A 23459-nucleotide genomic window follows, 5' to 3' on the forward strand; every position below is an offset into this window, starting at 1 on the left:
TCTGTGAAATGTCTGGCAGTACTCTTTTTTTCTTTTTCCATACAAGTGTTTCTGTGGATGTGTAGGTTTGCTATAAACTGCTTTCATCATGCAAAGGATTTTTCCAACAAAACTTTCCAAGACACCACATTTCAAAACTCTCTGTCTGAAAAAACGGTAAATATGAGGACATTGTTATAAGATATTTTAAGTGGGCAGAGAAAACAAAGCTGAGACAGGCGCCGGAAGTGGAACTCAAACATGACACACATTTTCTGGAAGGCAGAGCCTAAATGTGACATCTTTCACAGAGGGCTGCATGCCAACAAAAGGAAGAGTCAGACACTGATTATTGTAAGAAATCACAGATATCAAGCTTGATCTTGAGATCCATATGTATGCAAAACGATGGGAGTTTGCTTTTGTAGACATGACAATATTGTACACAATTGATATTCATTTACCTCTGTAGCTGCCTCGTAAATAGGATGCATTATGAAATCAGTGGTGGCTTCCTGTAGCAGTCTCTCTGACTTCCTAGTTTAAATCTTCTCCTACTGTCTCCTCCACTTTGCCAGCTCACTTGTGAGAAAATAGGTAGGCTATGCTTATGTCACTAACAGTACCCTTGTTATTTATATATAACCTTTAATTAAGAATCAGTCAGCTAAATCACTATAGTTATTTAAAAGTTCATACCACCTATCCATATTAATTTCAACTTCCTTTGTAAGGGAAAAGATGCATCTTCCATTTCTCCATCTCTACCAGGACAATAATGGGGCTACTTGTTTTTTTCCTCAAAAATAATGAACTAGGGCTCTCCTGCCAGGATGAACGGGGTAAGTCAGAAAAGGGAGAGTCACTGGCCACTAGCAAAGTCACACATCAGTTATTTAAATCCTAAAGAAAGTTACATAGGCGTATGATGGCCTATTTCCATGTGGTAGATGCAGTAGGAAAAAAATTAAATATAGAAAGTGCAGTCTCCACCACTTAACGTTTTAAATATTTCTCTCCTTTTTTGTCATCCACCATCATTGACTCAGAGCTGATCTCAAATGTGTAGGAGACAGCAAAGTTCAGAGACAGGAGGACTGAATGGGAAGGAGAATTGGGGAAAACAGCTTAGTCTTTCAGGCGTAAGAGGCCAGGTCGGAGCACAGGGGAGTGTACATCCTGTTAGCTATACTAATGGACTGCAGCTTTGAACGTACTTGAAATAAGGGTCTCTTGAACATTCTCTCCCTCTCTCTCTCTATACATATATATATATACCTTTCACAAGAAAAGATGAAGACTTTCTGTACCTTTCATAGGATGTCCAAAACTACTTAAGAAAACTAGTTGGAACTTTTTCTAAAGTTGGTCTGATTAATTAGGGGAGGCTATTAGACACTTAGTTCCCAATTTCCTAGTGTGGTTAAGATTTCATAGATACCCTTTTGGTGGCATGTATGCACACATGCACAGACATGGCCATTTTCCATTGGCAGAAGAACGAATTAAAATAACATTTTAGTCAATATCAGGAAACGTGAACACAAGGCCTGACTGTGACATCAGCCTTGGGCCAGTCACTTAACTCTCTAGATCTGGGCCTCCTGAGCTGTAAAATGGGGGTAGAGAGAAGGAGCCTGGCTGAGGAGGAGCAGTTGGTAATGTTGGACCAAACAAGACCCTTTCCTTCAAGGTCTCTTATGGGAAACTTGCTTCTAGCTCCTTCCCACGCACCTGTCGCACCACAAGCATCCCATGACAACAGGGGCCCATCTCTAGGAGAATTATTTTGTTTTTGTTTGTACTTGTCTTCCCATGAAATGCTTGTCCAGGTCCCAAATATAACTTTTCTCCAGTCAGACGTACATAATGAATATCTAGCTACAGTATACATCTGCTGAAAAAGGAGAACTGCAGACAAAAGAAGCTAATTTCTGAATTTCATAAGACATTTTCTTCTGAGACATTTGTCTCTCAAATGAGAGAGAAATATTCTTTCAGTATGTGAAGACTGACAGAAAGAATTCAAGTATGTTTAGTTTTATTTTGTCTTGATCTTACTGCCTCTGTCTTAAGTCTAAATGCAAATTAATTTGCAAACAAATTCAGAGTACTAAAACTGATCACACATTTTAAAAAACCATATCTTGAGAACATTGACTCTTTCCTGGAAGGTTGTTGTTGACATATTGTCTCTCATTTTTCTCTTCCTATAGCAGTAGTGCCTTTAGTAGAGTTTGTGTTTATCTCTATATGAAGCTAGATTTCACTTCACTTCTCTTTATGGTCTTATCACATCGTTTACAGACACTTTATCTCTGTTACAGAAAATAAATGAAATTCCAGGCTTTCGATGAAATGTCATGCTGAAATGGATGGTCCAAAAATCTATATTTAGATGACTGACTCCTGTTTGAGGAAGACGTGATAAATGTTTCGTGCATATAAACTGAAGGATGATGGATTTAATGTTCATACCCTAACCGGGGAATGCTATTTTGGAATAATTAAATGTTCCATCATTTGCAAGTCTAAATAGACCATTGTTGGTTCCTGTTTTTGTTGTCAAGAGATCCTTCCATTCTCTAAAGGAAATTTATCATTAAAACAATTGAACTGATAGCAACATCCCACCAGAGTGTGTGAGCAATAGCACATTTCATGGGACTCTAATTCATAGCTACAGTTGAGGAAAACTTAATTTATGGATGCGTCTGCTCCATAAGTGACAAACATGACAAGCATTGTTTAAAGGCTACTGGTAGGTATTTATCTTCACATACTGAAGAGATCCTTGGCTTGAAGAGGTGGCTTAGCCTTTTGGCAGATGAAAAATCTCATGGAATAAAAAAGTATTCAAAAAGTATTTTATAATTAAATAATAATAATTTCACAGTTTTCTTGCTGATCCTTACATTTTAGAGCTTTTTACACTCTAAATTCCTTTTTAAGTCTTAATTATTATTAAGTATTTCAAAATAATTTTATCTAATTATCCAATTTTATATATGTATATGTACTTTAATATAAATTTTAATATTGGCTCCTCTAGGTCTTGGTGGGCTGTAAAATGATGGTGGAGAGAAGGAGTGGGACTGGGGATTATATTACTTTTGAGATATAAATATATTTATATCTGAATGATATTTTATTATTTATTTAAATATATATTTATATCAGAATAAACATAACCTTTTCTCATGAAAACTCTTTTTCTTATTTATAACATAAATTTTTTCCCCAAACTCTATCAAAATGTTTCTCCTCATGTTCAAGAGCATTATATATCTTTCTCTCTCTCCCTTTTAGATAGATGATAGATTGATCTATAGATAAATATATACTGATATATTAGTCTTAAGTGGGAATGGTATAGTCAATGTATTAGTAATACATATGAATAACAAGTCACTTAATTGTTGGGTTAATGGCTCCTCATCCTTACCAGTGGCACAGTTATGTTTGTATGAATTATTTCCATAGAGTTGTGTTATATCAATATTTTTGAGAACCTAGTCAAAATTTCACTATTTCTGTGACGAGGTCCTAGAAATCCAAACAACTAGACCAATCATCAGGAAAGCCTGGTTACGTTACTGAGCAAATTGGATCATTGAATTTCTGATTCAGATGCTACCCAATTAATTATTAAGATAGCTGAAAATACCAGACGGATCATCCCATGACTAAGATTTTGATTGCCTTGCGCGTGCTGTGTGGTCCATATGTGGAAGCCTGAACATTCGTGGACAGGTAGAACTGGCTGGGGCTGGCCACATGGGCTTCTCCCAAGTGAGGAAATCATTGCAGAGCATTCAGAACCTTCTGTCTCTCAACGAGATGGCAGAGACTTGGTGAAGCAAGACTAAATTGCTTCTGACCCGATTCAAGCCTCACTAATCACGGAGCAGGTAATTCATTGGAAGCCATGAGAACTAATTTGTAAACTCTACTGTGACAGGGTTTCTTGCAATCCTTGTTGATTATTTTACTTAATTCAAGTATAACCAGCCGTCTTATTGATTTTGAAAGGCCTAAAGCAGTTCCCCACATTGGAGCAAGGCGATTTGAAGATGAGTAAGATTCTGCATACGGACTGTAATGAAACACAGTGACCAAACTCATCAAATCTGACCTGATCAATTTGGTATTTTCAGACTCTAATGACCAAATGTACTGCAATCCTGAAAACTGTTCTTGGAAATTTTGAACCCAATTTATATGTGATTTCTATCATTAAAGATATACTGAAGCTGAATTATCTGCAATTTAGGAGATTTCATGAAGAGAACTATCAATGATTCAAAGTTTGCCCTCGAAAGGTAAGGTCTTATACTGAAAATAAGCTTGTATCAGTGGACATAAATGGATTTTTATAAGTTTTCTTGAAAGAAAAAATATCTAAGGGATGTTTCAGTAAATATTTTGAAAATCCTTTAAAGAAGAGAAAGTTTTTAATCATTGGAAATCAGAAAGATAAAGCATTGTGTAAGCTATGGAAAGGCTGATTGTTGATTTGTTATGAATTATATTAAGTATTTTTCAAAATATTTTATTAATCAAGGTAGTACTATAAACATCAAAACACTGGAGGAGGTATGAATATCAAAATCATGCCATGAGGGCCGCTGGAAAAGCCCATAACACCGTTGCAGACCCCAAGGAGAGAGCACATCTAGGCGGGCTGCAACAGTAGGCACCAGCAGCCTGAAGCCCCCCTGTGACGGCCCCCACGGCAGAGGAGGGAATCCAAAGGGCCACTGTGGCTACGAGGAGGGGCCCAGGCCCAGTTAGCAACTGCGGACAGGGTTCCTGGTTGGTGCAGTATAAACAGCTGCTCCCCCACCGCAGCAGCTGAAACAAGCGAAAGGAGCAACTAAACTCTATCTCCATGCGGAGGCACAAATCAACAACATCAAGCAATATGAAAAAATACATTAAATCTCCAGAACAGAAAGAAAGTAACAAATACACAGAAAACAATCCCAAAGAAAATGAGATATATAACCTAAATAATGATGACTTCAAAACAGCAATCATTAAAATTCTCAATGAGTTAAGAGAGAATTCTGACCGACAACTTAACGAGTTCAGGAGCTATGTCACAAAAGAGTTTGATACAATAAAGAAGAACCAAACAGAAATATTGGAAATGAAGAACACAATAGAGGAGATTAAGAAAAATCTAGATGCTCTGAACAGTAGGGCCGATAATATGGAGGATAGAATTAGCAATTTGGAAGATGGCAATATAGAATTGCTGCAGGCAGAGGAGGAGAGAGAAGCAAGACTAAAAAGAAATGAAGAAACTCTCCGAGAATTATCAGACACAATTAGGAGATGCAACGTAAGGATTATAGGTATACCAGAGGGAGAAGAGAAGGAGAAAGGGGCAGAAAGCCTATTCAAAGAAATAATGGCTGAGAACTTCCCAAATCTGGTGAGAGAGATGGATCTTCAGGTGACAGAAGCCAATAGATCTCCAAACTTTATCAATGCAAGAAGACCAACTCCACGGCATATAGTAGTGAAGCTAGCAAAAGTCAACGACAAGGAGAAAATACTAAGGACAGCCAGGCAAAAGAAACTAACCTACAAAGGAACCCCCATCAGGCTATCAGCAGATTTCTCAGCAGAAACTTTACAGGCTAGAAGAGAGTGGAATAATATATTCAAAAATCTGAAGGACAAAAATCTACAGCCGAGAATTCTCTACCCAGAGAAAATATCCTTCAAATACGATGGAGAAATAAAAACTTTCCCAGATAAATAAAAATTAAGGGAGTTCATTGCCACAAAACCTCCTCTTCAGGAAATCCTCAGGAAAACCCTCATTCCTGAAAAATCCAAAAAAGGAAAGGGGCTACAAAACCAAGAGCAGAGGAGATAAGTAGAAGGACAACAACAGAGAGTAGCAGCTCTACATCAGAACAGATTAAACCATGGGACGAGAAACAAAGGAAACTGAAGAAAACCGGAAAACAAGACACAAAATGGTAGTGGTAGGCCCCCACATCTCAATAATCACTCTAAATGTAAATGGATTGAACTCCCCAATCAAAAGACACAGAGTGGCAGGATGGATCAAAGAACAAGATCCAACAATATGCTGCCTCCAGGAAACACACCTCAGCCCCAAAGACAAACACAGACTCAGAGTGAAGGGATGGAGAACAATACTCCAAGCTAATAATGAAGAAAAGAAAGCAGGTGTCGCTATACTAATATCAGACAAGGTAGATTTCAAAGCAAAACAGATAAAGAAAGATAAAGAGGGACAGTATATAATGATAAAAGGGACTCTCCACCAAGAAGACATAACACTTATAAATATATACGCACCCAACACAGGAGTACCAAAATTTGTAAAGCAACTCTTAATAGAACTAAAAGAAGACATCAACAACAATACAATAATAGTAGGGAACCTCAACACACCATTAACACCAATGGACAGAACATCCAGACAGAAAATCAACAAGGAAATAATAGAATTAAATGAAAAATTAGACCAGATGGACTTAATAGATATATATAGAACACTTCATCCAAAAACAGCAGGTTACACATTCTTCTCAAGTGCACATGGAACATTCTCAAGGATTGACCATATTTTGGGAACCAAAGCAAACATCAATAAATACAAGAGAGTTGAAATAATATCAAGCATCTTTTCTGATCATAATGCTATTAAACTAGAAATCAACTACAAGAAAAAAGCAGAGAAAGGTGCAAAAATGTGGAGACTAAACAACACGCTTCTCAACAAACAATGGATCATTGAAGAAATTAAAGAAGAAATCAAACTTTATCTGGAGACTAATGAAAATGAGAACACGACATACCAAATCATTTGGGATGCAGCAAAAGCAGTCCTAAGAGGGAAATTCATCGCAATACAGGCTCACCTCACTAAACAAGAAAAAGCTCACATAAGCAACCTCAAACGACACCTAACAGAACTAGAAAAAGAAGAACAAACAAAGCCCAGAGTCAGTAGAAGGAGGGAAATAATAAAAATAAGAGCAGAAATAAACGATATTGAAACAAAAAAGACAATAGAAAGGATCAATGAAACAAAGAGTTGGTTCTTCGAAAGAATTAACAAAATTGACAAACCCCTAGCCAGACTCACCAAGAAAAGAAGAGAGAAAGCGCAAATTAATAAAATTAGGAATGACAGAGGAGAAATCACAACAGATACCAATGAAATACAAGAGATCATAAGAGAATACTATGAAAAACTATATGCCAACAAATTGAACAACCTGGAAGAAATGGACAAATTCCTAGACTCCTACAATCTCCCCAAACTGAATCAGGAAGAAATGGAGAATCTGAATAGGCCAATCACAAGTAAGGAAATAGAAACGGTAATCAAAAACCTCCCCAAAAATAAGAGTCCAGGACCAGACGGCTTCTCTGGAGAATTCTATCAAACATTCAAAGAAGACTTAATACCTATTCTCCTCAAACTGTTCCAGAAAATTGAGAAAGATGGAGAACTCCCTAACACATTCTATGAAGCCAACATCACTCTGATCCCCAAACCTGACAAGGACAACACAAAGAAGGAGAACTACAGGCCGATATCACTGATGAACATAGATGCAAAAATCCTCAACAAAATTTTGGCAAACCGATTACAGGAATACATCAAAAAGATTATACACCATGATCAAGTGGGATTTATACCAGGGACACAGGGATGGTTCAACATCTGCAAGTCAATCAACGTGATACACTACATCAACAAAATGAAAAACAAAAACCACATGATCATCTCAATAGATGCAGAGAAAGCATTCGACAAGATCCAACACCCATTTATGATAAAAACCCTCAGTAAAATGGGTATAGAAGGAAAGTACCTCAACATAATAAAGGCCATATATGATAGACCCACAGCCAACATCATACTCAATGGGCAAAAACTGAAAGCCATCCCTCTGAGGACAGGAACAAGACAAGGGTGCCCACTTTCACCACTCCTATTCAACATAGTACTGGAGGTGCTGGCCAGAGCAATTCGGCAGGAAAAAGAAATAAAAGGAATCCAAATAGGTAACGAAGAAGTAAAACATCTCGTTGCAGATGACATGATCTTATATATAGAAAACCCCAAAGAATCCACAGAAAAACTATTAGAAATAATCAACAACTACAGCAAAGTAGCAGGGTATAAAATTAACGTGCATAAATCAGTAGCATTTCTATACACTAACAATGAACTACCAGAAAAAGAACTCAAGAACTCAATCCCATTCACAATCGCAACAAAAAGAATAAAATACCTTGGGATAAACTTAACCAAGGAAGTGAAGGATCTATACAATGAAAACTACAAGACTTTCTTGAAAGAAATTGACGATGACATAAAGAGATGGAAAGACATTCCTTGCACATGGATTGGAAGAATAAACATAGTTAAAATGTCCATACTACCTAAAGCAATATACAGATTCAATGCTATCCCAATCAGAATCCCAAGAACATTATTAACAGAAATTGAACAAAGAATCCTAAAATTCATATGGGGCAACAAAAGACCGCGAATTGCTAAAGCAATCCTGAGCAAGAAAAACAAAGCCGGCGGAATCACAATCCCCGATTTCAAAACATACTACAAAGCTACAGTGATCAAAACAGCATGGTACTGGTACAAAAACAGGTCCACAGATCAATGGAACAGAATTGAAAGCCCAGAGATAAAACCACACATCTATGGACAGCTAATCTTCGACAAAGGAGCAGAGGGCCTACAATGGAGAAAAGAAAGTCTCTTCAACAAATGGTGCTGGGAAAACTGGACAGCCACATGCAAAAGATTGAAAATTGACCAGTCTTTTTCACCACACACCAAAATAAACTCAAAATGGATCAAAGACCTAAAGATTAGGCCTGAGACAATAAGTCTTTTGGAAGAGAATATAGGCAGTACACTCTTTGACATCAGTTTCAAAAGAATCTTTTCGGACACTGTAACTCCTCAGTTGAGGGAAACAATAGAAAGAATAAACAAATGGGACTTCATCAGACTAAAGAGCTTCTTCAAGGCAAGGGAAAACAGGATTGAAACAAAAAAACAGCTCACTAATTGGGAAAAAATATTTACAAGCCACTTATCCGACAAAGGGTTAATCTCCATAATATACAAAGAACTCACACTGCTTAACAACACAAAAACAAACAACCCGATCAAAAAATGGGCAGAGGACATGAACAGACATTTCTCAAAAGAAGATATGAATATGGCCAATAGACACATGAAAAGATGTTCATCATCGCTAATCATCAGGGAAATGCAAATCAAAACTACACTAAGATATCACCTTACACCCGTTAGATTGGCAAAAACATCCAAAACCGGGGCTGGCCCCGTGGCCGAGTGGTTAAGTTCGCGCACTCCGCTGCAGGCGGCCCAGTGCTTCGTTGGTTCGAATCCTGGGCGCGGACATGGCACTGCTCATCAGACCACGCTGAGGCAGCGTCCCGCATGCCACAACTAGAAGAACCCACAACGAAGAATACACAACTATGTACCGGGGGGCTTTGGGGAGAAAAAGGAAAAAATAAAATCTTAAACAAAACATCCAAAACCAAGAGTGACAAATGTTGGAGAGGTTGTGGAGAAAAAGGAACCCTCATACACTGTTGGTGGGAATGCAAACTGGTACAGCCACTATGGAAAACAGTATGGAGATTTCTCAAAAAGTTAAAAATAGAAATACCCTATGACCCAGCCATCCCATTACTGGGTATCTATCCTAAGAACCTGATATCAGAAATCTCAAGAGTCCGTTGCACCCCTATGTTCATCGCAGCATTATTTACAATAGCCAAGACGTGGAACCAGCCTACATGCCCAGAAACTGATGATTGGATAAAGAAGATGTGGTATATATACACAATGGAATACTACTCAGCCATAAAAAAAGACAAAATTGGCCCATTCACAACAACGTGGATGGACCTCGAGGGTATTATGTTAAGCGAAATAAGCCAGTCAGAGAAAGACGAACTCTCTATGACTGCACTCATAGGTGGAAATTAGTATATTGATAAGGAGATCTGATCGGTGGTTACCAGGGAAAAGGGGGGGTGGGGGGAGGGCACAGAGGGGGAAGTGGTGTACCCACAACATGACTAACAAAAATGTACAACTGAAATCTCACAAGGTTGTAATCTATCATAACATTAATTAAAAAAAAATAGTATAAAAAAATGGCAGTTTCATATGGTTCAAACTAAGTACAGAAATTCAGAAAGAAAAATGTTTTTTATTTTTTGCTAAGCATTCAAACCTTCCTTATGTTCTTAGCCAGCTGAGCCATTTAATCACTGTTATGCTTCATGTTTAAAAAATAAAATAAACACTAGAATCTGAACAACAACAACAAAAAAATCATGCCATGAGGGGCCGGCCCAGTGGCGCAGCAGTTAAGTGTGCATGTTCTGCTTCGGTGACCTGGGGTTCACCGGTTCGGATGCTGGGTGCGGACATGGCACTGCTCAGAAGGTCATGCTGTGGTAGGCGTCCCACATATAAAGTAGAGGAAGATGGGCACGGATGTTAGCTCAGGGCCAGTCTTCCTCAGCAAAAAGAGGAGAACTGGCAGCAGATGTTAGCTCAGGGCTAATCTTCCTCAAAAAAAAAAAAAAAAAAAATCAGGCCATGACTCTAAATATTGTAAAGAGAAAGTCAACCCAATGTTATCATCAATGACTCACATGGATTTATTGCAGTCCTTGTGTGATTAACCAGAAGCAGTTATGAAAGAAGTCATAAAAATAAAATATACCCTCAAAATTTTTGATTTAGGGAATCAGTGTAGACATGGCTTTATCAGAGATTAATTATACTTTAATCATAATCCTAACAATAAATGAACATCAAAGCATAATTCAAAATTACAGGTTCTCACAGAGAAAGTTGATTTAAGGAGGAAGAGAAAGGCAAGGCTGCCTTGGCACGGCAGCGCTTGGTCTGCATTGCAGGAAACACTGCGCACGCTGATGGAAGCTCCCTGAGGAGGAAAACACGTCTTAGTCATCTTTTTATTCTCACACAATACGCTCCTCAATACATTCTTACAGAAGTGATGATTTCTAAACAATTATTTAACTGTTGAAACGTTGCATGGGAAAAACAGAAAAGAAAGGAAAAACTACTCACCAAGTGTTTAAAAACTGGATTTTATTGCTGACTCTGTCGCTCACTTGTTGTTTATTGTTGTTGTGAAGTCACTTAACCTCTTACTCCCGTGTAAAATTAGAACTAGATCTGCTCTACTTCTCAAGATTGTGGAAATGATCAAACAAAAGATGCATATGCAAGTGCTTTGAATATGTCAAGATACCAAAAGAATGAATTGATGATTTTGTTACTTGTATCTGTAATTCAAATTGGTCATGTTTGATTGGCTAACCCAAAGATGTGTTAGTGACTTACAGGCTGACATTGGCCGCCAGGAGGCCTGTGGTTGGAATCCCATTCCAGGCGTCTTCAAAACAGAGATCTATGTGCAGAGGATAGGATGGATTGAGAAGGGAACAACTGGACAAGAAACCTTTTAAGGTTTCTGTCAATAGTATAGATTTAGGAGTCTTACTCTTAATTTCAATAGAAAATAGAGGATTTAACATATTGAGCTAGTGTCTGTGAATGTTAGTTTAAAAACAAATAAATACAACTTTTAGAAGGTTGAGGGTTGCTTTGGACTGAATTGTGTCCTGTCTCAAATTCATGTGTTGAAGCCCCAACCCCTAATGTGACGGTACAGGGTCTTTACAGAAGTGATTAAGGCTAAATGAGGTCATAAGGATAAGGCCCTGATCTGATAGGATTAGTGTCCTTATAGGAAGAGAAAGAGAGACAGGAGCTCTTGCTCTCTGCTTCACTCGCACCAAGGAAAGGCCATGCGAGCACCTGCAGAGAGGGTAGCCCTCCACAGGCCGAGAGGGTCCTCGCCAGAACCTGACGGCGCTGGCACCCTGCTCTCAGGCTTTCAGCCTCCAGTACTGTGAAACGATATATTTCTGTTATTTAAGCTAGCCGGTCCATAGTATTTTGTTATGGCAGCCCAAGCAAACTTCTACAGGGGTTATAAAATACCAAACTTGGATAATTAGTTTTGAAGGCTTAAATAAAACCTGTGAAGATCACATTAAGAAGGCACATTTCAACCATTGTGCTGGTTAGAAGTTAAGTACTCTGGCTTATGCTTGCCTTTTGTTTTGTTTTGTTGTTTCCTCTCCAGAAAGTTGAGACAACAAAGACGTCTGCTCTTTTCTGTTCCTTCCCTTCCCTTCCTGGGCAACACAACTTCATTAGTAGGTGGGCAAAAACATTGTCCAAGGAGCTGTGAGAGTCAATGGCAAAGGAATTGAAGGAGGCAGCAGAGACTCTCTGCCTAGAAGTCTGAGAAATAATAATCCTGATAATCACTGCTACCTTTGGTTAAGTATCTACTAAGCAAAAACACTGCCCTAAAAATTGCCATGTAATGTATCATTTTCACTTAGAAAACAATATAAACTAGATGTTTTCTCCTCCTTCCCTGCCTCCTTTCACTTGCTTTAATCTTTAGAATATTAGCATCATTTGTTTTTGTAAAAGTGGGACATGATTGTTATTTTAAAATTTGAGAAATTACAGATAAGGAACAAAAAGAGAGAAGCTACCCGGAACCAGCCTTATTAATGCCCTTCTAGATGTTCATGTATAGAGGTAAAAAGATGATAGATAGACAAACAGAAATACACATATATACACACAAATGCATATGCACATACATCTAAACAGAAAAGGGGTAATGTATATACAAAGAATAAAGTTAATTTGTCTAAAATTTAATAGAGAAAAAAATGAATTGAAGTAAAACTGGAGAAATTGGTGAACTTCAGAAAAGATTTCTTCACCAAAAGAGATATCACTTCTTAAATGTTCCACATAAAGTTACATTAAAATAAAAGTATTTTTTAAAAGATTAGTAATTTGAAGTCACATTCATTATTATTGATTTCCTACTTTAAAAATGGAGAAATTAGCACACACATGCCCTTCCTCCCTCCCTTCTCTCCTCGTCTGTGACAAAGTATAATATTTACTTTCTGGCCTACATCCACAATTTTCATAGTTGTTCAGATGTAGTCCTGTATTTAAATGAACTTAATGCTAACACCTAGGGTATTTTGGCTTTTGTTTGTTTTTACTACAGTTTCTCTACTCCCTAACTCCATGTTTGACACATCTCTTTCTTGCCTAGATTCCGTCTTTCCATAGATTTTTCAAGGAGAGCTCACGAGAGGTATGTTCCCTAAGTCTTGCATTCTTGAAGATGCATCTCTGTTGCCTTTAAACTTGAAGGACAATTTTTCTGTGTATAAAATTCTCTACTTGCTTGGCTCATATTTTCTTCTCTTCAGATCTTTTGTTTTATATTATATTTATTATATACTATATTTATATTTTTCCACTATCTTCTTACATTAAGTGTTACTATGAGCAAGTCTGACCCAAATGATTTGACTGCATCAAACACGACCTCTTTTTCTCTGTGACTCCATTCTTACCCCCATCATGCATTCTTTGCTTAAAAGCTGAAGTGAGCTTTAGAAGATGTAAATCAAATCATGTCATTCCTGCTTAAATTTATCCTATTACTTTCCATTTTATTTAAAACAGATTCCAAACTTCTCCCAGTGGTCTTCAAAGACCCTCATGGTTCCATTGGTCTCACGAATTCCTTGTCCCCATTTCCCACCCACTAGCCATCCTGATCTGCTCTTCTGTTTCTCATTCTTCAACATACCTATCTGTTCCTGCTTGGGCCTAAGCTATCTGCCTGGCTGGTGTGATTCTGCTCAGCACTCATGTTTCAGCACACATATCACCTCCTCAAAAAGGCCTTCTCAGACCACCCTACCTCTCCACCCCACACCCCAGGCTCATTCATACTGTCCCATTACCCAATTTTCTTTGCTTTGCTCTCTCCCCTGAACCCTCTGTCAATTCCCCACTCTGGACTGAAGGCACACAATCAATCATGATTTCATGATCCTCTGCTGTCACTAGTTCATGCATAGGTTCTCTTTTATTGTATTTTTTGCCTCCTTTCTCATCCCCAATTTCTTCAAAGTGACCCATCCTTGTGATATATTATGCTATGTATTCTGCTTCTTTTCTTTACTTTTTTTTTTACTTAACACCATGCTTTTAAGACTTATCCACAGAGATATACATAGACACAGTTCATTCATTTTAACCACTATGTAGTATTTCCTCATTTGCATGTCTCACATATTTATCTATTCTTTTATTTATGAACAAAGAAGTTTTGTTCCAAATCTGTTATCCCAGACCACATTGTATCCAGATATATGTCTCTCTGTGAATCCCTCTGAGGGCTTTAAGGAGATATATACTCAGGAGTAGAATTGCTGGGTTGTGCGCACGCAAATTCATAAAACACGATGACAATCCCTCTCCAAAATGCTGCACCAGTTTGTGCTCCTACCAGCAAGCGGGCCAAGGTTCCTTCCTGTATTAATTCCCTTTATCCTCTGTTAACACTTGATCTTGTCTAACTTATACATATTTACCAATCTAATGCTTATTGAGTGGATCTCACTGTTGCTGTAATTTGCATTTCTCTACCACATAGCGAGGATGAGTATCTCACAAGCCATTTGACTTTCCACTTCTATTTGGTTCAATTCTTTTTGTTTTGACTTACAAAGTTTCAGGAGTATCCTAATAATTAATCCTTTAGCAGTAACGTAAATTGGAAATACCTTCTCTCAGTCTGTCTCCTATCACCTTTGTCGAATAGGTGAAATCTTTCATATTTATTCAATAAATTCCATCAATCTCCTTTTATGATTTACGATTTTTTGCATGTTATTAAAGAAACAATTCCCCAATGCAATGTCACAAAAATAGCCCCTTACATTGCTTTCTAACAGACACGTGTTTTGCCTTTCATGCTTAAAACTTGAAACCATCTGAAATATATTTTGGTGTATGATGTGACATAGGAACATATTTTGACTTTTGTACACATAGTAAACTAATTTCTCCAACACAATTTATTTAAATATTGACATTTCCCAATGGTTTGTAATTTCTCTACTGTCATATATTAGGTTTCCATATATATATGGATCTGTTTCTGATCCATTGTTCTAGTTGTCTGATAATTCTTTAGCACTAAATTACTTTAATATTATGAATTTGAAATATGTCTTAATATGTAGTAGAATGAGATCCCCAGGAAGTGCTTATTTTTAAGACTGTTCTTAGCTATTTGAGGATCTTTATTTGTCTACATAAATTTTGAGCAGTTGGTCTAATAACCCCTACTGGGATATTGATGAGAATAATATTGAATCTGTACATTAATTTGGGGAAAATTAACATCTTTAAAATTTTTAGTCTGCCCGTCTTAAAACATGTGACATTGTTTAATATCCTTCAATAGAGTTTAATAATTTTTCCATAAATGTCTTGTGTCATTTTTTTAAGAGTAGAACTCTTCTTTTCCTTTGCCAGGCAATTTAGTTTGCTTAATTCTTTAGTTTCATACTTACAGGATATACATTTTTCTTTGGAGTCATTGTTTACTTAATCAGTAATAAACTTGAAAATTTTGTACTTGCCTAGTTGCCAATATTTCATTACATTCTCTGCTTCCTGGTTTAATTCCTCTAAATTTCCTCCAGAATGTGATTAAACATTTAGGGTTGTAAAATACCTAAAAATTTCCTTACTTTAACCTTGCATTTAAATAATAGCTTATGTAGGTGAAAAAAACAATTCTTTTTCCTTTATACTGTGAAACCATTATTCCATTATCTTCTTTCTTCCCATGTGGCTATTGAAAAGCCTGAAACCATTATGATTCTTGCTCATTTCTAGGTAATCCTCTTCTTATGTGGAAAGCTTACATGCTGTCTGATTTGAGCGTTCTTAAATTATTCTGCATTATGTTTTAAGTATGTGACATTTTTTCTTCTCGTTTGTCTTACACAGCACTCTATGTGAACTTTTAATATGAGTTCTGATGTTTTTCTTTAAATTTGAGAACGTTTTGTCATTACTATTTTTTTAACTGCTAGACTTTGTTCACTAATTTCATTTATCATCTTGCTTTCAAAGTACTTGAACTTCATAGTTGTTTTGGATACATTTGGTGGCCATGTTTCCTACCTTGGGGCTGTCATCTGCCCCTGTTTATAATATCTGCCCATGGTAACCTGGGTGTGTAATCCTTAAGTGAGTTTGAAGAATGGCTGCAACATGCTCTGCTCATTTTCATTATACAGAAACATCTTATTCATTTATTTCTTTGCTTGTTTATTTTATCCTTCCTCATTAGAATGTAAGCCCCATGAGAACAGCGACTTTGTATATCCCTAACTGTATTCATTGTTCCTAAAATAATGTCTGACATATACTACACACACAAGAAATAAGGATTTTATGAATGAACATATAAATGACTCCCTGTACCAGCTAAAGCAGGCTAGGTTATGCTGTAGAAATGCCTCAAAATCTTGTCGCTTAAAACATGTTCATCATGGGCGCCTGGGGGCTTTGCTTCACTCCACATTCACTTATGTACATGGGCTGATGGAGCCCCCACTACCAAGAGTGTGATTGCACAGAGTAGAGGAAGGATGTGCAAGGAGAGTTCAGAAAGGTAGACAGGGGCCGGATCAGGTGACCTTTGAAAGCCAAGTATGGATTTTTGGATTTTATTTTTATTTATTTACTTTATTTTATTTTTTTGGTAAGGAAGATCAGCCCTGAGCTAACATCTGTGCCAATCTTCCTCTACTTTGTATGTGGGATGCCTCCACAGCATGGCTGGTGAGTGAGGTAGGTCCAAGCCCGAGATCAGAACCTGCGAACCTGGGCCACTGAAGCAGAGCACGGGGAACTTTAGCTCCTCAGCCACAGGGCTGGCCCCTGGATTCTATTTTTAGTGTGAGGGAATCCAATGGAGAATTTTGAGAAGAGGAATGAGACGATATGATTTACCAGATTACTCTGGCTGCTGTGCAGAGAAAGGATTGAAGGGGGACAAAAGTAGAATCAGAGGGGCTGGCCTGGTGGCATAGTGTTTAGGTTTGCCTGCTCTGCTTTGGTGGCCTGGAGTTGTAGGGTCAGATCCTGGGCACAGACCTACACACTGCCCATCAAGCCATGCTGTGGCAGCATCCCACATAGAGGAATTAGAAGGACTTACAACTAGCATATACACTTATGTACTGGGACTTTAGGGAGAAAAAAACTCTTCTCTTCCTGTTATTAAAAAAAAAACGAAAAAGGATCAGAGAGACACTAAAGAGGCTCTAGCAGAATTTCAGGCAAGAGATGATGATGGCCTAGAGACAAGAATGGCGGTGGGAGACAGACAGAAATAGATGGTTTGACATATGTTCTGGAGGTAGAGTTGACAGATCTTGTGATGAATTGAAACTAGGGAGTGGGGAAACAAAGGAAGTCAAGGGTGACACCTACTCTCTTGGCTTGAGCAACTGGTAAATGCTGGAAAATTTTGCTGGTGAAGGGCAGACTGGGAATAAGTTTGTAGTAAGAAATCAAGAATTTCTGTTTTGAATGCCAAGTTGAGAGCCTATGACTCATTGAAACGTAGAATTCAAATAACCAGAGGAGGTCAGGATGGAAGTGACAGACTTTGGATTCGTCATCCTATAGATAATAGTTCGATCAGTGGGACTTGGTAGGATTTCCTAGGGAAGAAGCAGAGACGTAGAAGAGAAGACGCCTGGGCTTATGATTTAGACACTGAACACGGGAAGATGAGCTGGCGAAGGAGACTAAGAAGCAGAGCTTGAAGTGGGAGACGAGCGCGACATCACGCGAACCAAGAGCAGACAGTGTTTTACAAAGGAGGGAATGTTCAAGTGTTTTGAAAGATAGTAAGAGGTCAAGTAAGAAAAGGAAAAAGAAATGACCATTGGCGACTGAAAAGAGCAATTTCAGAGGGTGATGGGAATAGAAGCCTGAATGGAGAGGGCTGAGAGCTGAAATGAGGTGAGAGGTGGAGAGACGCTGTAGAAAATTCCTACGGAAAGTATTGTTCTGAAGGGGAGTGGAGGCATTAGACAGAAATGCAGAATGCAGTCTTTGTTTTCTTCTTTTGTCACAGAGAAATTCAAGTGTTTGCTCAAGGAGAAGAATGAAGAAAAGAAAAAAGATCATTACAAAGAGAAATTTTCACAAAATCAAATGGACGTAGGAAATAGTTGGTTATTTTTAATTTTTAGGTATAAATTAGTGGTTTATTGGGGGAAGAGTTTTTATTTGTTCTGCAAAAGAGCTGAAAAACTATGTAACCAATCAGATTTGAGCATTCGTTCATTATTTTGTATTGCTACTAATGTGCTGTAGGTAATTTTCAGTTATATGTATATAAAGAACTAGTGACATGACTATATTCCTGTAATTTAAAAATTATTGCATGCTAATAAAACTATTAAATTATAATTTTAAGCCATGAAAATTAATAATTTAAAGGCTATGAGGAAAGCTTTCACTTTAATAAGTTCACAAGGTGTCAAACTTTGCAATTTATTACAGATTCTCTAGCTAATTTGCTATAATTAATGTGAATGAAAAATATTTCATTGCCTAAATATTCTGTTTATGTATTCCTCCTAATGATGAAACAAAAGGTCTAATCTGTTAAAGATGTACTTTAATTGATTCCAAAGGGAATACTTAGAATATAATTTGCTGACTGGTTTTGTGCGATTCCTGATTGCTACCACTCAATGATGTCCATAATTTTATGACAGCGCAGTATAATCATATAGTAATGTGATTTCCAAGCACTAGAGTTCCCAGTTAATTTTCACTACCAGTTGTTTGGTTTAATAGAAAAACATTGGAGTTGAGACACATGTACTCTAGTCCTCCTCAGCCATTAACCAGTTATGCAATCTTGGTTTCTTAGTTTGGTTAAAAACAAACTTTTGATTTCTAAAAGTGGAGATAAAAACAGTTTCTTCTGGCAAAGTAGGACTTCCACCAAGAATACAGACTTAGGGGTAGGTAGACAGATAGACAGATGATAGATGATGATGATGATGACAGGGAGATAGATAGATGGATCAGATAGACAGATGATAGATGATGATGATGATGACAGGGAGATAGATAGATGGATCAGATAGATACACACATACATAGACAGATACACAGACAGCAAGATGTTTTGCCATTTACTGCCAAACCCCTGCTCAGATGGGGAGAAAGGAAGGTTCTCTACTTCGAGGGAGAATAGGCTTATAGATCTCTTCACTCAATTCCAAGTATGATGCACACTATTGGGTATTAAGGGCACAGCATTCCACCAGGAGCGAGGAGGTGGCTTTGTCTGGTCAGAGTGTCAGCTGAGCAGTGTCCTGGCCCTTACTGACAGTGGCCAGGCACCTACTGGTTGGGCTCCACAGGCACAGAAACTACTCACCAATCCTCTGGGTCACACCCTAGGAACGCAAATATAGCAGTCAGGCGTAAATTTTAGCTACCATCCTACAACTAAATAACATTTTCTTATCAGTGATTTAGGGCTTACATGCTTTGATAAGGTAGGGGAGAATCTGGAGGCAAAGCATTTGTTTGCAAAGGCAGGTCTCATAAGGGTTTGTTTAGATTAGATTTTTTAGGAATTCATCATTTATGATTTACTTATGTAAACAAATTACCATATCTAAACTTTAGTTTGCTTGATGGCACAACGATAATAAATTAGGAACCACTGAACATCTCTGGCAGGATATCTGAGAGACCCTCAAAGATAATGACTGTGAAGGTTCTTAGGTGAGTTCATACTACTTTACCAAGAGAAGGCAGCTCTAAGTTGGCTCCAGTGTCAGCGTTCAAACATTAAAATTATAATCACTTTGGATATTTATGACAACATCACCCTCGTGAAGGGTCATAACTCCTAAATTCTATGCCCCTGAGGAAAAGTTTAGTGATCTGTTTGTAGAGCCAAAACTTCTCTTAGCTCTGGAAGTCATGATGGGCAGAACAAATGTGAGCCTGTGACATGGTCCTGACATTGGGAAGTGAACAGCACGTGATGTCATGTGCACGGAATATGAAATGTGAAAGCCAAGTCATTCCTTAGTCCTACCTGTCATACGTTAGGCCCTTTATTAATGTGCTCTGCCAACATGGGGTCTTTACTACTAAAGAGACAGAAAATTTGGACTAGGCCCAGAGGAGAACATGACAATTATTAATGACTTAGAAAAAGGACCTATGAAGAGAGGTCAAAGAAACTCAGAATTTTTCAGAGAGGAGTTAAGTATCTTCACAAATTAAAAGTGGGTAATTAGCCATTAGGAAACCCCAAATCAAGGAGAGTAGTCTCCTGTTACAGTTGTCAAACATTAGAAGTTACCAAGGGACAATGTGGAATCTTATCTGGAGGTGATTAAGGGTTTGATGATCTTTTGCTTGGATGGTTTCAATCTCCTGTTATCTCAAGTCATGGCATTAAATTCATGGACCTCTTGAGGTCATTAATTAAAAGGGTGGTCAGGCTTATCTGAAGGGAGATGTTTACATCCCTCATCGGTCTTAGAGCTGGAAGCAAAAGGAGACAAATTGAGACTGCTTTTTCATCCTGGTAACCAAATTGTCATTCCCTTGACATAATTTGTTGAAATAAAAATCCCCCCAGCACATAAAAAAATCATTTAAATCTTCAATCTTGGTTTCAGTTCTTTCTTTGAGGTACCCTACTTGATGTCTCACACATACTTGCTGAACACCCTGATTTCATGCCACGCTTCCTTGTATCCAAAGCTTTTCTTGTACTCTCCTCTCCCTCAGGAGTTCACCCTTTCCATCTGTTAAAATACTACTATTTTATTTCCTATTCTTCAAGGCCAATTCAACTGGCATTTCCTGCAAGCAAACTTTCTTAGCTCTCTCCTTCCACTCTCTCGGAACTAATGTCTCCCATATGCACATATGGAATATTGCCCCTATAGCACTTTATTTTGTTCCTTTATTTTACTTCTGCTTTTCAAAATAGATGCTCAATTATTTATTTGATTCTCTTCTAGAGATAAAGTTCCTTGAGGACAAGAGAAATTATTTATTCTTCTATTCCCCATAGTGCCATGCATGTAATAAATAAGAGCATTTCACATAAAATATTTTCTGAAATAGTCGACATTTCCAGCCCTTGCACGTTCTTTTCTTCATAACTGGAACATGATCTTTATCCTAAGAAAATTAATCTGGTTTTCTCCTTCAAAACTCTGCACAGGACTTACATCTTCAATTATAATTTTTTAAACTAATCCCACTGAGACATTGGGTTCACATTATTCTAGACTCTAGAACAAAATCTGTATTAGTTACCTATTGCTGCGTAATAAATTACCTCCAAAACTTAGTGGCTTAAAATCCTTATTATCCCACAGTTTCTTTGGGTCAGGAATCAAGGGATGGCCTAGCTGGGCTTCTGCTTCATGGTCTGTCACAGGTTGCAATCCAAGTGTCAATTTAGGATCTGTAGCATCATCTGAAACATTAGCTGGGGAAGGGTCCCCCATGTGGTTGTCAGCAGGATTCGGTCTTTAGAGGGCTGTTGGCTTGATGTTCCTTGCGGGCTGTTGGGGGCTCTGGTCTCAGTGCCTTGTTATGTGGGGCCCTCCAGTATGGCAGTTGCTTCATCAAAGCTGATAAGAGAGAGAATCCCTGGAACGTAGATCTTTTGCCATCCCAGTCCCATCTTATTTACTGGTTCTCCAGCCATCTTAAGCTACGTGAGCTATTTGAGGCTGAAAAACAACAATCTTCTCCCTAGTAATTCCTGGTGGTGCCCCACAGTGCACAAAGCATGTTTGGCAAACGATACGCCTTGACAAAATTCAAGTTTGAAAAATGCAGCAAACCATATAACTCTCAAGAACCTTCACAAAACAAATACATATATTAAAAGATCTATAATATATTGAATCTCCGTAGTAAAGCAAATGGTTTAACTTTATCTTTTACAGGGTTTCCCAAATTTTTTTGGCAAGGGACTCCTGTGAAAAACCTACAAAATTAGTGCTCTGCAGAAGGTACTTGGATAAATACGGTGTTATTAATTAATGTAATGAGAAGTGATCACTTCTGAGAATGTACCCAAAACACAGAGAAACTGAAAGCACTTGAGAGGCATTTTATTTCATGTAAGCTACCCAGGACAGTGGGACAGAAGGCTGAGTGGTACAGTTAGTGGCAGGCATCGTTGTGTAAATTCCATGAAGGAGTTTGCTGAGCAGAGGGTTGGGCGAGCTCAGCCCACAGGTGTATGTAAATCCAGCCAAGAAGCCAAATTATGCATCTTGCTTGTGAAACCTCCTTCAAATAGGTAAATTATTAACTTACCTCTTGCAAACCAGGGGCATACCCCCATCCCCCTCCTTCCCCTCCTGCCCCCCTCTCCATGTTTCCAGTCTTAAGGTCTGTGGGTGTTGAGGGAAGGGATGGAAAAGGAGAGGTCACATCGTGGTTACATTACTATTGCTTGGGTTACCATCTATAGAGAATTGAAAATCAGGACAGTGTTTCTCCGATGTAAACAATGCCAAGATAAAATAGGGGTGCAGTGGGAGAAGATCGTGCTGTAAGACACTTCTAGCAGAGGACCAAAATGGGATGCAGACAGCTATGGAAGCTGCTGAGCCATGACCGACTGCCCAACAACTGCTGATTTTCTCCTCCAGTGAGACTTCATTCCTTATTCCTCCAAAGCACGGTATTAATAAATTGTTCTGGAAAACATCAAAGTTATTTGAAAAGGTCCATTATGGCATATTATTTCTTTATGCAAAATGGCTGTTTAACAAGATTGCCTCCTTGAACTTTTCACATGAATAGGAAAGCCAATCTCATTTGCTAATGGAGGCTTTACAGCAGATCCTTTCACTGCCCTTGTCTCTCTTTACCATTATTTTATGGATAATAATTTACAATTTGTGTAAGCTATAGGAGAAAATACCCTAGAGCCTAGGGTGACATTCTCAGTGCCGCCATATGGTGTGAACATCCCAAAGGTGCATTTTAAGGAAGCCAGCCCTGGCCTCTTGGCAGCTTGAAGGGAAGGGGAGAAGGGCAGGCGATACTTGCCACTGAGGTGAGATCATAAGCTCTCGCTAACTTCATAAGCTGCCAGCCTTTGCTCAGAAATTCTGTTCATAACACATTGTTCGCATCCATTATCATGTAGGAGATGAATTCGTAAGGAAGGAATTGCACCCCTCTTACCTGTGATTTGAGCACAGAGAGGTTGATGTGGATAATTAGGCTTCTGCTGCTGCTAGTGATTATTCAAGTGAATAAGGGGATAGACAAGAGTGGACAGTAGAAATATTTAGCAAGAAAAATGCACTGTATGGGGAACTTACACAGTACTCGGATTCCTTAGTAGCCACCC

This window comes from Equus quagga, chromosome 12 (assembly GCF_021613505.1).
Source record: "Equus quagga isolate Etosha38 chromosome 12, UCLA_HA_Equagga_1.0, whole genome shotgun sequence".
NCBI lineage: Eukaryota > Metazoa > Chordata > Mammalia > Perissodactyla > Equidae > Equus > Equus quagga.